Source organism: Cajanus cajan, chromosome 10 (genome assembly GCF_000230855.2).
Source record: "Cajanus cajan strain Asha chromosome 10, NIPB_CcT2T_4, whole genome shotgun sequence".
In the NCBI taxonomy this organism is placed as follows: domain Eukaryota; kingdom Viridiplantae; phylum Streptophyta; class Magnoliopsida; order Fabales; family Fabaceae; genus Cajanus; species Cajanus cajan.
Genome location: NC_138526.1, coordinates 46,093,611 through 46,104,951, shown reverse-complemented (window position 1 = coordinate 46,104,951; position 11,341 = coordinate 46,093,611). Strand labels below are relative to the sequence as shown.

The 11,341-nt window shown below is 46.1% G+C and overlaps 1 pseudogene; it reads left to right on the top strand.

Annotated features, from left to right (window-relative positions):
- Positions 1–4,198: 4,198 nt before the first annotated feature.
- LOC145952814 (uncharacterized) lies at positions 4,199–8,493 on the top strand (annotated as a pseudogene).
- The last annotated feature ends 2,848 nt before the right edge of the window (positions 8,494–11,341 follow it).

Genomic DNA, 11,341 nt, shown 5'->3' with positions numbered 1-11,341 from the left:
AAGTGAGCATATATCCTTTTTTTCTCTTCAAAAAGCGCATTACACGCTTTACTGCCTTCCAATTCTACATCCCAGGATTGCTTAAGTATCTGCCCAAAACTCCCATTATAAATGCAATATCAGGACGAGTACAAACTTGAACATACATTAAACTTCGCACAACTGAAGCATAGGGAATCTTTTGCATCTCATTTCTTTCAAGGTCATTATTAGGGCATTGTTTGAGGCTAAACTTGTCTCCCTTGGCTATAGGGGTATCTCCTGGTTTACTATCTTTCATGCCAAATCTATCTAAAACTTTATCGATATAGTTCTCTTGTGATAACCTTATGATACCATGAGAACGATCTCTTAGTATCTTAATACCTAATACAAAAGAGACTTCACCAAGATCTTTCATTTCAAAATTCTTTATTAAAAATCTCTTGGTTTCGTGCAATAAGCCTATATCGCTGCTGGCAAGCAGTATATAATCGACATATAACACCAAGAATATATATTTACTCCTACTAAACTTATGATAAACACAATCATCAACTATATTTGCCTCAAAACCATATGAGGTAATAACTTGATGGAACTTGTGATACCATTGACGGGAAGCTTGTTTGAGACCATAGATGGATTTCTTTAATTTTCATACCATGGACTTTGAGTCACCAGACACAAAATTTTCTGGTTGCATCATATAAATCGTTTCTTCAATGTCACCATTTAGAAACGCAGTTTTAACATCCATCTGATGGAGCTCTAAATCATAATGAGCTACAAGTGCCATTATTATTCTAAAAGAATCCTTTGAAGAAACCGGAGAAAAGGTTTCTTTGTAATCAATGCCTTCCTTTTGAGTGAAACCTTTAGCAACTAAACGAGCCTTATATCTCTCGATATTACCTTTTGAATCCCTCTTGGTTTTAAATATCCATTTACAACCAATAGGTTTCACACCTTCAAGTAATTCAACGAGATCCCAAACATCGTTGTCTTGCATAGATTTCATCTCATCCTTCATGGCATCAATCCACTTTTGAGAGCTATAACTTTGCATAGCTTGCCAGAAGTTGATTGGATCATCCTTTATTAAACCAATGCCATCCTCATGTTCTTGAAAAAACAAAATGTAATCATCTGGAATTGCACTTTTCCTTTCCTTAATGGCACTTCTTGAGATTGTTGAGCTTGCTCTATAGGTATTTGAGGGAGAACCTCAATATTGTCTTGTGTAGGGACAATGTCAGGAATAACTCCATGATTGTCACCTATTACTGGGGTAGGTACTGGAATAATAATAGGCACGAGGACTTGATCACTGTCAATGATAGGTTCTTCCTCAAAGACAACATTTCTTATGTTCTCTTCCTTCCCAAACTCAACATCCTCAAGGAATCTCGCATTTCCCGTCTCAAAGAATGATCTAGTAGTGGGATTGTAAAATTTATAGTCTCGAGAGCGTTCAGGATAACCAACAAAATAACAGCTAACAGTCATTGACTCCAGCTTGCTTTCATGCGGCCTATAAGGACGCGCTTCAGCCGGACAACCCCAAATGTGTAAATGCTTTTAGACTTGGCCTTTTACCCGTCCATAGCTCATAAGGAGTTTTGTTAACTGCTTTACTTGGTACCCTATTTAGGATGTAGACTGCAGTCTTAAGCGCTTCTCCACAATGACTCTGGTAAGGAAGAATGACTAATTATACTTCTCACCATATCCTTAAGAGCCATGTTTCTACGTTCTGCAACACCGTTCATGCCTGGTTTCCCAAGCATAGTATACTGAGGAACGATGCCACATTCCCTTAGGAAAAGCGCAAAAGGCCTTGGACGTTCACCTGATCAATCATATCTATGGTAATATTCACCACCATGATCAGATTTGACAGCCTTAATTTTCTTTCCAAGTTGAAGCTCAAATTCAGCTTTAAAAGATTTGAAAACATCTAGGGATTGAGACTTCTCATGAATTAAAAATAGGTAGTCGTACCTTGAATAATCATCTATGAACGTAATGAAATATTGTTGCCCATTCCAAGATGCCGTAGGGAATGATCCACAAATATCTGTGTGAATTAATTCCAAAACGTCCTTAGCCCTTTCGGCACCTAATTTTCTAGAATTTGTTTGTTTACCCTTAATACATTCAACGCAAACCTCAAAGTCTGACAAGTTAAAGGATTCAAGAATCTCATCCAACACAAGCCTCTGAATTCTCTGTTTAGAGATATGGCCTAAATGCTTATGCCATAAGGTGGCTGAGTTCTCATTTATTTTACGCTTCGTACCACCAGAATCAATGTTAAAATTTTCTTTATTGGAACTAACTACATCTAGTAAGTATAAATTATCAATTAAAGAACCAGAACCAACAACATTTGAATTTTGATAGAGACTAAATTTATTATTTCCAAATGAACAAGAAAAACCAAATTTGTCCAAACTAGAAATAGAAATTAAATTCTGCCTAAAAGACGGTACAACAAAAGTCTCAAATAAATCCAAATGAAATCCAGTTTTTAACTGTAATCTAAATGTTCCAATAGCCTCTACTGTGACCTTGTTGCCATAACCCATATATATAAATCTTTCATTATCACTTGGCGGTCGGCTCCAAAGGCAACCCTGCATGGATACACTAATGTGAGTAGTAGCACCAGAATCTACCCACCAAGTATCATGTGGTACAAAAGCCAAATTAACTTCAGAACAAACAAAAGAGAGAAAATTACCTTTCTTTACACGCCAAGAGGCGTACTTGGGACACTCTTTCTTCATGTGCCCAGGCTTCTTGCAGAAGAAGCAAGTAGGTGTATTCTCATCCTTTTTGACTTTCTTTTGCTGAGAAGTCCTTTCTACAACATCCTTATTATTCTTTCTCTTCGTATTCTGAGAGCTTGACGCTAAATGAGCATTTTCAGTCTTTTCTCTTTGCTGCCTTTCCTCCTCTTGCACACAGTGAGAAATCAATTCATTCAAGGTCCATTTATTTTTCTGAGTATTATAACTCACCTTGAATTGCCAAAGTGTGTAGGAAGAGAAATCAAAACTAGATGCACGAGCAAGACATCAGACAGGTCTAACTTTAGTGCTTTTAGTTTTGACGCGAGATTAGACATTTTCATAATGTACTCCCTTATGTTTCCTTTACCTTTGTATCTCATAGAGATAAGTTTAGCAAGCAAAATGCTTGCATCAGATTTCTCATTACTGGTGAAATACTGCTCAACAGCATCAAGGAAGCCTTTAGCATTTTGGCTCTCAGAAATAGAGCCCCGAAAAACTTCTGGAACAGATCACTTCATGATCATCAAACACATTCGGTTTGAGCATTCCCACTTTTCAACCTTATCCTCATCCGGGTTTTCCGGATTTGGAGTGGGTTTCTCAGCCCGAAGTGCAAGATCAAGATCCATGCAACCAAGAATTATCTCAACTGCTTCCTTCCAGGCCTTAAAGTTTGTCCCATTATGCATGGGTATACAATTAATTTGAGCAGATAAGTTAACAGCACTAGCAACAACAACTGTAATAGAACATAGAAAAAAAAATTTAATTTAATTACATGCTCACAAAATAAAATAAATAAAACATGCAGATTATTAACATAATAGACCCATTACAAGATACCGAGCACAACATTAATTCTTTGTCTTTGGATATACAAATTAACTTGTTAGTGGTACTCTCAATGCAACGATCAAATATTGACAATTAATTCTGTCAAATAATAGCCTTTCTTTGGACCGACTATTATTTACATGATTGTAACTTTATAATTGTCACATATTCATCATCACAAGCATGTTATTATTTGGCCAAATTGTGTCTTCCTTTGAGATGTGCACAAATTGCATAAATAATCTCATACTAACATCTATTGTAATTTTTAATCAAATTAATTTCTGTAATAGGAATTGTTTTGGCAATATACTACATCAATTTATTTAATTAAAAAATTACTAAACAAATTAATTAATAAAGAGAGTCTATAATTTGCCAAAATTACAATATTCCTTATAAATTAATATGACCATTTATCGCCGAAATGTAAACATAATAAAGGTGAATATATATAGCTCTTGGATACGATTCAACATAAATGGTCATAAAGCATAAACGGCCATAACAAATCAACGAGGAATATTTATATTGCATATCCAAAAAAAAAAATCTCAGCAATATATAAAAAAAAAAACGTTTCTATACTTTTATATATATATATCCAGAAACGACACACCGTCTGCAAATTATTAATAATGAATGAATAAATAAAACAAACGGTGAAAGTAATGAAAGAATTGAGTCATGCTTCCTTTCTATACCGTATGGTGCCGAACAGGACGAGCAATCCGAACGCTTTGCGTACCCGAACCCGCCGAGTACCCGACACCGCCGACCCCACACGAACGTACAGAACTTGTCGGTACAGTCGGACAAGGTCAACGTCATTACCAGGCTTAATTACAAGTAAATTAATTAGCATAAACTTCGGATCAGTCTCCTAATTTCCCGGGGCCCAACCCATAATCACGGCCCAACACGAACACCTATAAATAGAACTCCTGAGAGGTACGCAACTATTTTTGACCTACCGCATTTATTACGCCGAGTACTTACTTGAGCGTTGGAGTGTCTTTGCAGGCACCCCCCCCTCTCGCTTCGGACCGCCCGGATTGAACGAGAAGACCGAGACCCAAGACCCGACCTACTACAACAAGGATAATTGGAGTGTGTATCCTAACACAGGAACATTTGGCGCCCACCGTGGGGCCGAAGAGACGTTTTCAGCCCCTTTCTTAACTCTACGACTGAGACCGAGATATGGTAGTGACCCGCAAAGGACAATCAACAACGACCCAACCGACTCACAACGTTAATACCGAAGCCAATCCCGCCATGACTAACCAAGAGCGTTACCCGTACGGAATGCCCCAAACTCAACCGGAACCCGTGATACAGCAGGTCCAGCCGAATACTGATCAAACCCAACCAAATTTACAAGACGACCTCCGCGCGTTGCGGGAAGAAATGGCCACCATACGCAGGCAAAGAGAAACCGACGCCCGGGAGCTAGCCGAGTTACAGCGGCAGAATGCCGAACTCCGGAACCTGAACCAAACTTGTGTGCCGTCCACCCCCACAGCCGTGGAAGAATCTGCCTATCACGCCCCGACTGAGCCGGTAACTCGAATGCCGAGCACCTCATTGATAGCCAACAGGGCCGAAACCACCGTCCATTCCCTAAGACATCCCTTTTCACGGAGAATAATGGAAACAACCCTCATGGATCATTGGAAAAACCTCCCAATTGAGAAATATGACGGAACTTCCGACCCCGACGAACACCTAAATGTTTTCCTGACGCAGGCAACTCTCTCCACCCAAGACGACTCGGCCCTGTGCCGAATATTTCCCACCTCACTGAAAGGAAGAGCTCTAAACTGGTTCACCAGGTTGCCGAACTCTTCCATCGACTCGTTTGGCGAGTTGTCATCCCAGTTCACTTTGCAATTTGCGACGAGCAAGCCGTACAGGACGACCTCGTTGGCTTTAGCGGGAGTGCGTCAGGAGAAGAAAGAGAGTCTGAGATGTTTCATGGACCGGTTCAACAGGATTGCCATGGAGATCGGTGATCTCAACCCAGCCGTGGCGCTGGATCGGTTGAGCACTGCCCTCAGGCCGGGACCATTCGTCAATAGCTTATGCAAAAAGCCACCTGTGGACATGAATGATCTCCGACGCCGAGCTGAAAAATACATGCAAATGGAAGAGTTGGCCGAAACAAGAAATCAAGCTAGAGCCGAGGAGAATTACAACCGGAAGGAATCTAGCCGGGAACCAACAAAAAAGATCAATGCCGACCCCTCAAATTCCCGCCCCCCGAGAGGACCTCGTTACACAACGTACACTCCCCTCAACGCTAGCAGGGCTAAGGTATTGGAGCAAGCCCTCTCGTCGGAAATCTTGATAATTCCGAAAAGAGCGAACACGCCCCCAAGGGCGGACAAGGCGAAAGCATGCCGATTCCACCGAAACCGGGGGCACTCGACGGAAGAATGCTCGGCGCTAAAGGACAAGCTTGAGGACCTTATCAAGCAAGGTCACCTGAAGAACTTTGTCTCACCGCAAGACCACCGACCAAGAGGGAGAGACGAAGAATACAGTCGGCGAACGTCACCACCAAGGGATCGACGTCACAGGCCCCGTTCGACCGAAAGGAAGGACCATTCACGAAATTCAAGAGAAGACAACACTCGGCCGAGAAAGATAATAAACACGATCGCCGGGGGTTTCGCCGGAGGAGGCTCCACCTCTTCGGCTAGAAAGCGGCACCTCCGAGCAGTCCGAGATGTAAATACCGTGAACCAACAGAAAGCACCGAGGATGCCGACCATCACATTCTCGGACCGAGACTTTCGTGGTGTCGACCCCATCCAAGACGACCCTATGGTGATTTCAGTCGAGATGCACAACTGCATCGTGAAGAAAACCCTGGTCGACCAAGGGAGCTCCGCCGACATCTTGTACTGGAATACTTTTGTGCAGCTAGGGATTCCCGAGGAGAGCTTAGAGCCATATCACGAACCCCTGGTCGGTTTTTCTGGCGAAAGAGTGATGACGAGAGGGTGCATCGACCTGTATACCCGTTTCGGGTTCGACCAAAAGACTTCCCGAGAGATCAAGATCCGATACATCGTGGTACACGCCAACACGTCGTACAATGTTCTACTGGGCCGACCCTCGATCAACACGTTGGGGGCAATTGTTTCGACCCCCCACCTGTGCATGAAATTTCCATCGAGGGATAAGCAGGAGGTGATCACCGTGCATGCGGACCAAAAAACTGCAAGGGAGTGTTACCTCTCTAGCCTGAAGGTGCAGCCTCTGGCCGAGCCACCCGCGACAGCGAGAAGGGTAAACGTGGTTAGACAGGAGACAGCCGAGAGCATCGACCTCGATCCTAGTTTAGGGGAAGTGGAACGAATTGAGGCCGCCGAAGACCTCGTCCCTTTCCAGCTCGGCCGATCACCCGAACAAATCACCCAAATAGGATCCCAGTTGAGCGAAACTGATGCAAACCGAGTCAGGCAAACTGTCCGAGACAACAAAGACTTGTTTGCTTGGACGGCGTCAGACATGCCTAGGATAGACCCTGGTTTCTTGTGTCACCGATTAGCAGTGTGCCGAGACGCCCGACCGATAGCCCAAAAGAAAAGGAAAATGGGAGACGAGAAACGAAGGGCTGCAAATGTTGAGGTGCAAAAACTATTGCAAGCAAAGTTCATCCGAGAAGTTACCTACACCACGTGGCTGGCAAATGTAGTTCTGGTCAAGAAGTCAAATGGCAAATGGAGAATGTGTACCGACTACACCGACCTCAATAAAGCCTGCCTGAAGGATGCATACCCGCTCCCTTGTATTGATCGGCTTGTAGACGGTGCGTCAGGGCACGCAATCTTCAGCTTCTTGGATGCATATTCAGGCTATAACCAAATAAAAATGCACCCGGCCGACGAGGAAAAAAACGGCGTTCATCACCGAAAGCGCCAATTTTTGTTACAAGGTAATGCCGTTCGGGTTGAAGAACGCTGGGGCAACCTATCAGAGGTTGATGGACAAGGTATTCCGAGATCAAATCGGCCGCAACATCGAGATTTATGTGGACGATATGGTGGTGAAATCTAACTCCATGGAAGATCACGCGGCCGACCTCGCCGAAGCATTCGGAGCATTGCGTAAACATAACATGCGACTCAACCCCGAGAAGTGCACTTTCGGGGTTAAGGGAGGTAAATTTCTCGGCTTTATGCTATCATCGAGAGGCATAGAAGCTAACCGAGACAAATGCCAAGCTGTAATAGATATGCGGAGCCCGAGCAGCCTGAAGGAATTGTAGCGCCTCTCTGGAAGACTGGTTGCCCTGTCCCGATTCCTCCTCGGCTAGGCGACAAAATCAGTCCGATGACGAAGCTCTTGAAAAAGGCGTCGACTTTCGCATGGAACGAATCATGCGAAGAGGCCTTCGCGGCATTGAAAACAGCTTTGGCGACCCCTCCGACCCTGACGAGACCGGACCGTTTGGATCCGCTGTTGGTATACTTAGCCGTATCAGACGAAGCAATCAGCTCGGTTCTGGTACAAGAAAAGGGAGGCTCTCAGGTTCCCGTCTATTTCGTTAGCCGACTTCTTCAGGATTCCGAGACCCGATACCAACTTATTGAAAAAGTCGCTCTCGGATTGGTACATACCTCCCGACGTTTGAGACACTACTTTCAGAGCCACTGAATGGTCGTGCACACCGATTGCCCGGTTTCCAAAGTCCTAGGAAAACCCGAACTCGCTGGGAGGATGATGGCATGGGCTGTCGAACTCTCGCAATTTGACATTGCATACAAGCCGAGAGGGCCGATCAAAGCGCAATGCCTGGCCGACTTCGTGAACGAGTTACACCCCCACGGCCACTTCGAAGAACAATGGTGGACCCTCCACGTGGACGGCTCCTCAAACAGCCAGGGGAGCGGAGTAGGTGTAATCTTAGAGGGGCCGAAGGGCATTACTTTGGAGCAATCCCTGCGTTTTCGATTCAAAGCCTCCAACAATCAGGCCGAGTACGAAGCCTTGATAGCCGGGCTCAGATTAGCCGAAGACATGGGCGCGACGAGAATCAAATGTCTGACCGATTCTAAGGTTGTGGCCGAACAAGTAGGTGGTAATTTCCAGGTCAAGGACCACGTGATGATGAAATACTACCACACTTATCAAGGGCTGAAGTCAAACTTCCAGGAGGTGTCGGTCGAGCACATCCCACGAGAGAACAACACTCGAGCCGACCGGTTGGCTAGGCTAGCCACAACCAAAAAACCAGATCACTTGAGAACCATCATCCAACAGGAGATCGACCACCCCAGTGTTGTCACGGAGTTGATAGCAAATGTCGATGCCGACCACACCGCACCGAAAGATCCCCCAGACTGGCGAGCCGAAATCAAAGCTTTCATCATTGACGGGGTCACACCAGACGATCCAGCCGAGGCCAAACGTTTGCGAACCCAAGCCAGTAGATATACTATCATTGTCGGGCAACTGTACAAACGTGGTTTCTCTACCCCGCTGCTAAAATGTCTCGACCTCCATGAAGCCGATTATGTGACGAGAGAGGTGCACGAGGGAATCTGCGGCCTGCACTCAGGAGCAAGGACAACTGTCTCCAAGCTCTTACGGGCCGGATACTACTGGCCGACCATGAGCACCGACTGTGCAGCGTTTGTGAAGAAGTGTCTACCGTGTCAGAAGCATGGGAACCTAATCCACCAGCCGGCCGAGCAACTACATTGCATTCCCCCCGCATGGCCATTCGCTACCTGGGGAGCCGACATACTAGGACCATTTCCGATTGCCAAGGGACAATGCAAGTTCCTCATCGTAGCCGTGGATTTGTTTACCAAGTGGATTGAGGCCGAACCCCTGGCATGCATCTCCGCCCTCCAGGTTCAAAAATTCCTATGGAAAAACGTCATCACCCGCTTCGGCGTCCCTCACACGCTAGTGACCGACAACGGCCTTCAATTCACCGATCGAAAACTCAACGAGTTCCTGGCTGGCCTAGGAGTACAACACAAGTTTACCTCGGTGGAACATCCACAAACAAATGGGCAGGCCGAGTCGGCCAACAAGGTCATCCTAGCAGAATTAAAGAAACGGCTAGGGGAGGCAAAGGGAGCATGGGCCGAGCAACTACCCGAGGTGCTCTGGGCATACCGATGTACCCCCCAATCGACTACGCAGGAGACCCCTTTTCGCATGGCTTATGGTTCCGATGCGATGATCCCAGTGGAAATCGGGGAACCGTCATTCCGCCGAACCCACTTTGATGAGGCAAACAACGAAGTCGAACTCCGAACAAACCTAGACGCGATAGAGGAGGTTCGAGACCGAGCACTGGTTGTGGCCGAGGCCACCAAACAACGATACAAGAGAAGGTTCGACAGCAAGGTGAAGCCTCGAGCATTCGGAGAAGGAGATCTCGTTTGGAGAGCCACGGGCGAAGCGAGGAAAGATCCGAAGCAAGGGAAGCTCGCCCCAAACTGGGATGGGCCCTTCCGAGTCCGACACAACCTGAATAACGGAGCATTCAAGCTGGAGCACCTGTCCGGAAAGCTTATCCCTAGAACTTGGAACTCAACTCACCTAAAGATGTATTACAGCTGATGTACTAGTGCACTCTTTTCCTTGACCGACTCTTTTGTCCCTAAGGAGGGTTTTGGGTCGGCAAGGTTTTTAACGAGGCACTTAATTAATAAAAAACTTATTTCATTATCTTTCCTCATCCAATATTATGCATATGTAGACCACAATGATGCGGAATTCGATCTCGATCGACACGTACAAACGCCGAGCAATCCTCGGCCGACCACTTCGACGTTCTACCGAGTCCGACAGGTTTCCCTGCCGAGTACCCTCCTCGGCTAAGGATGCACCTAGGCCGAACGTTACACGTACCAACGCCGAGCAATCCTCGGCCGACCATTTCGACGTTCCACCGAGCCCGACAGGTTTCCCTGCCGAGTACCCTCCTCGGCTAAGGATGCACCTGGGCCAAACGTTACTCACGCACCAACGCCGAGCATCCCTCGGCCGACCACTTCGATGTTCCACCGAGCCCGACAGGTTTCCCTGCCGAGTACCCTCCTCGGCTAAGGATGCACCTGGGTCAAACGTTACTCACGCACCAACGCCGAGCATCCCTCGGCCGACCACTTCGACGTTCCACCGAGCCCGACAGGTTTCCGTGCCGAGTACCCTCCTCGGCTAAGGATGCACCTGGGCCAAACGTTACTCACGCACCAACGCCGAGCATCCCTCGGCCGACCACTTCGACGTTCTACCGAGCCCAACAGGTTTTCCTACCGAGTACCCCCTCGGTTAAGAACGCATCTAGGCCGAGTAGCATACCACCAGTATCCAAACCCAACATAACGCCCCGACTCCCAATGGGTCGGGCCCATCACGATTTGGCCGAGCTACCTCCTACTCGCGTAAGTAGAACAAGAACCCGCTACGCACCATACATGGCGGTGACATCACTTATGGCCGACCTAGCCGACCTCTCGAAAAGTTTTCATTTCCACCGAGTTGAAAAAGGGAAAACCCTCGGTTAAGCCGAGGCCGATTCATTTTAACTTAGCATTCAAATGCACTCTCATTATTAATAATGGCAGATTGAGCCGGTCGCTCGCACAAGTTTTGTTTCTATCGCGTTGTGAAAAAACCCTCGGTTGAGGCGCGTTCGGTTCATCAGCTTGAAATAAATTTCTATTAATTAGTGCCGATCAAAATGACTACTT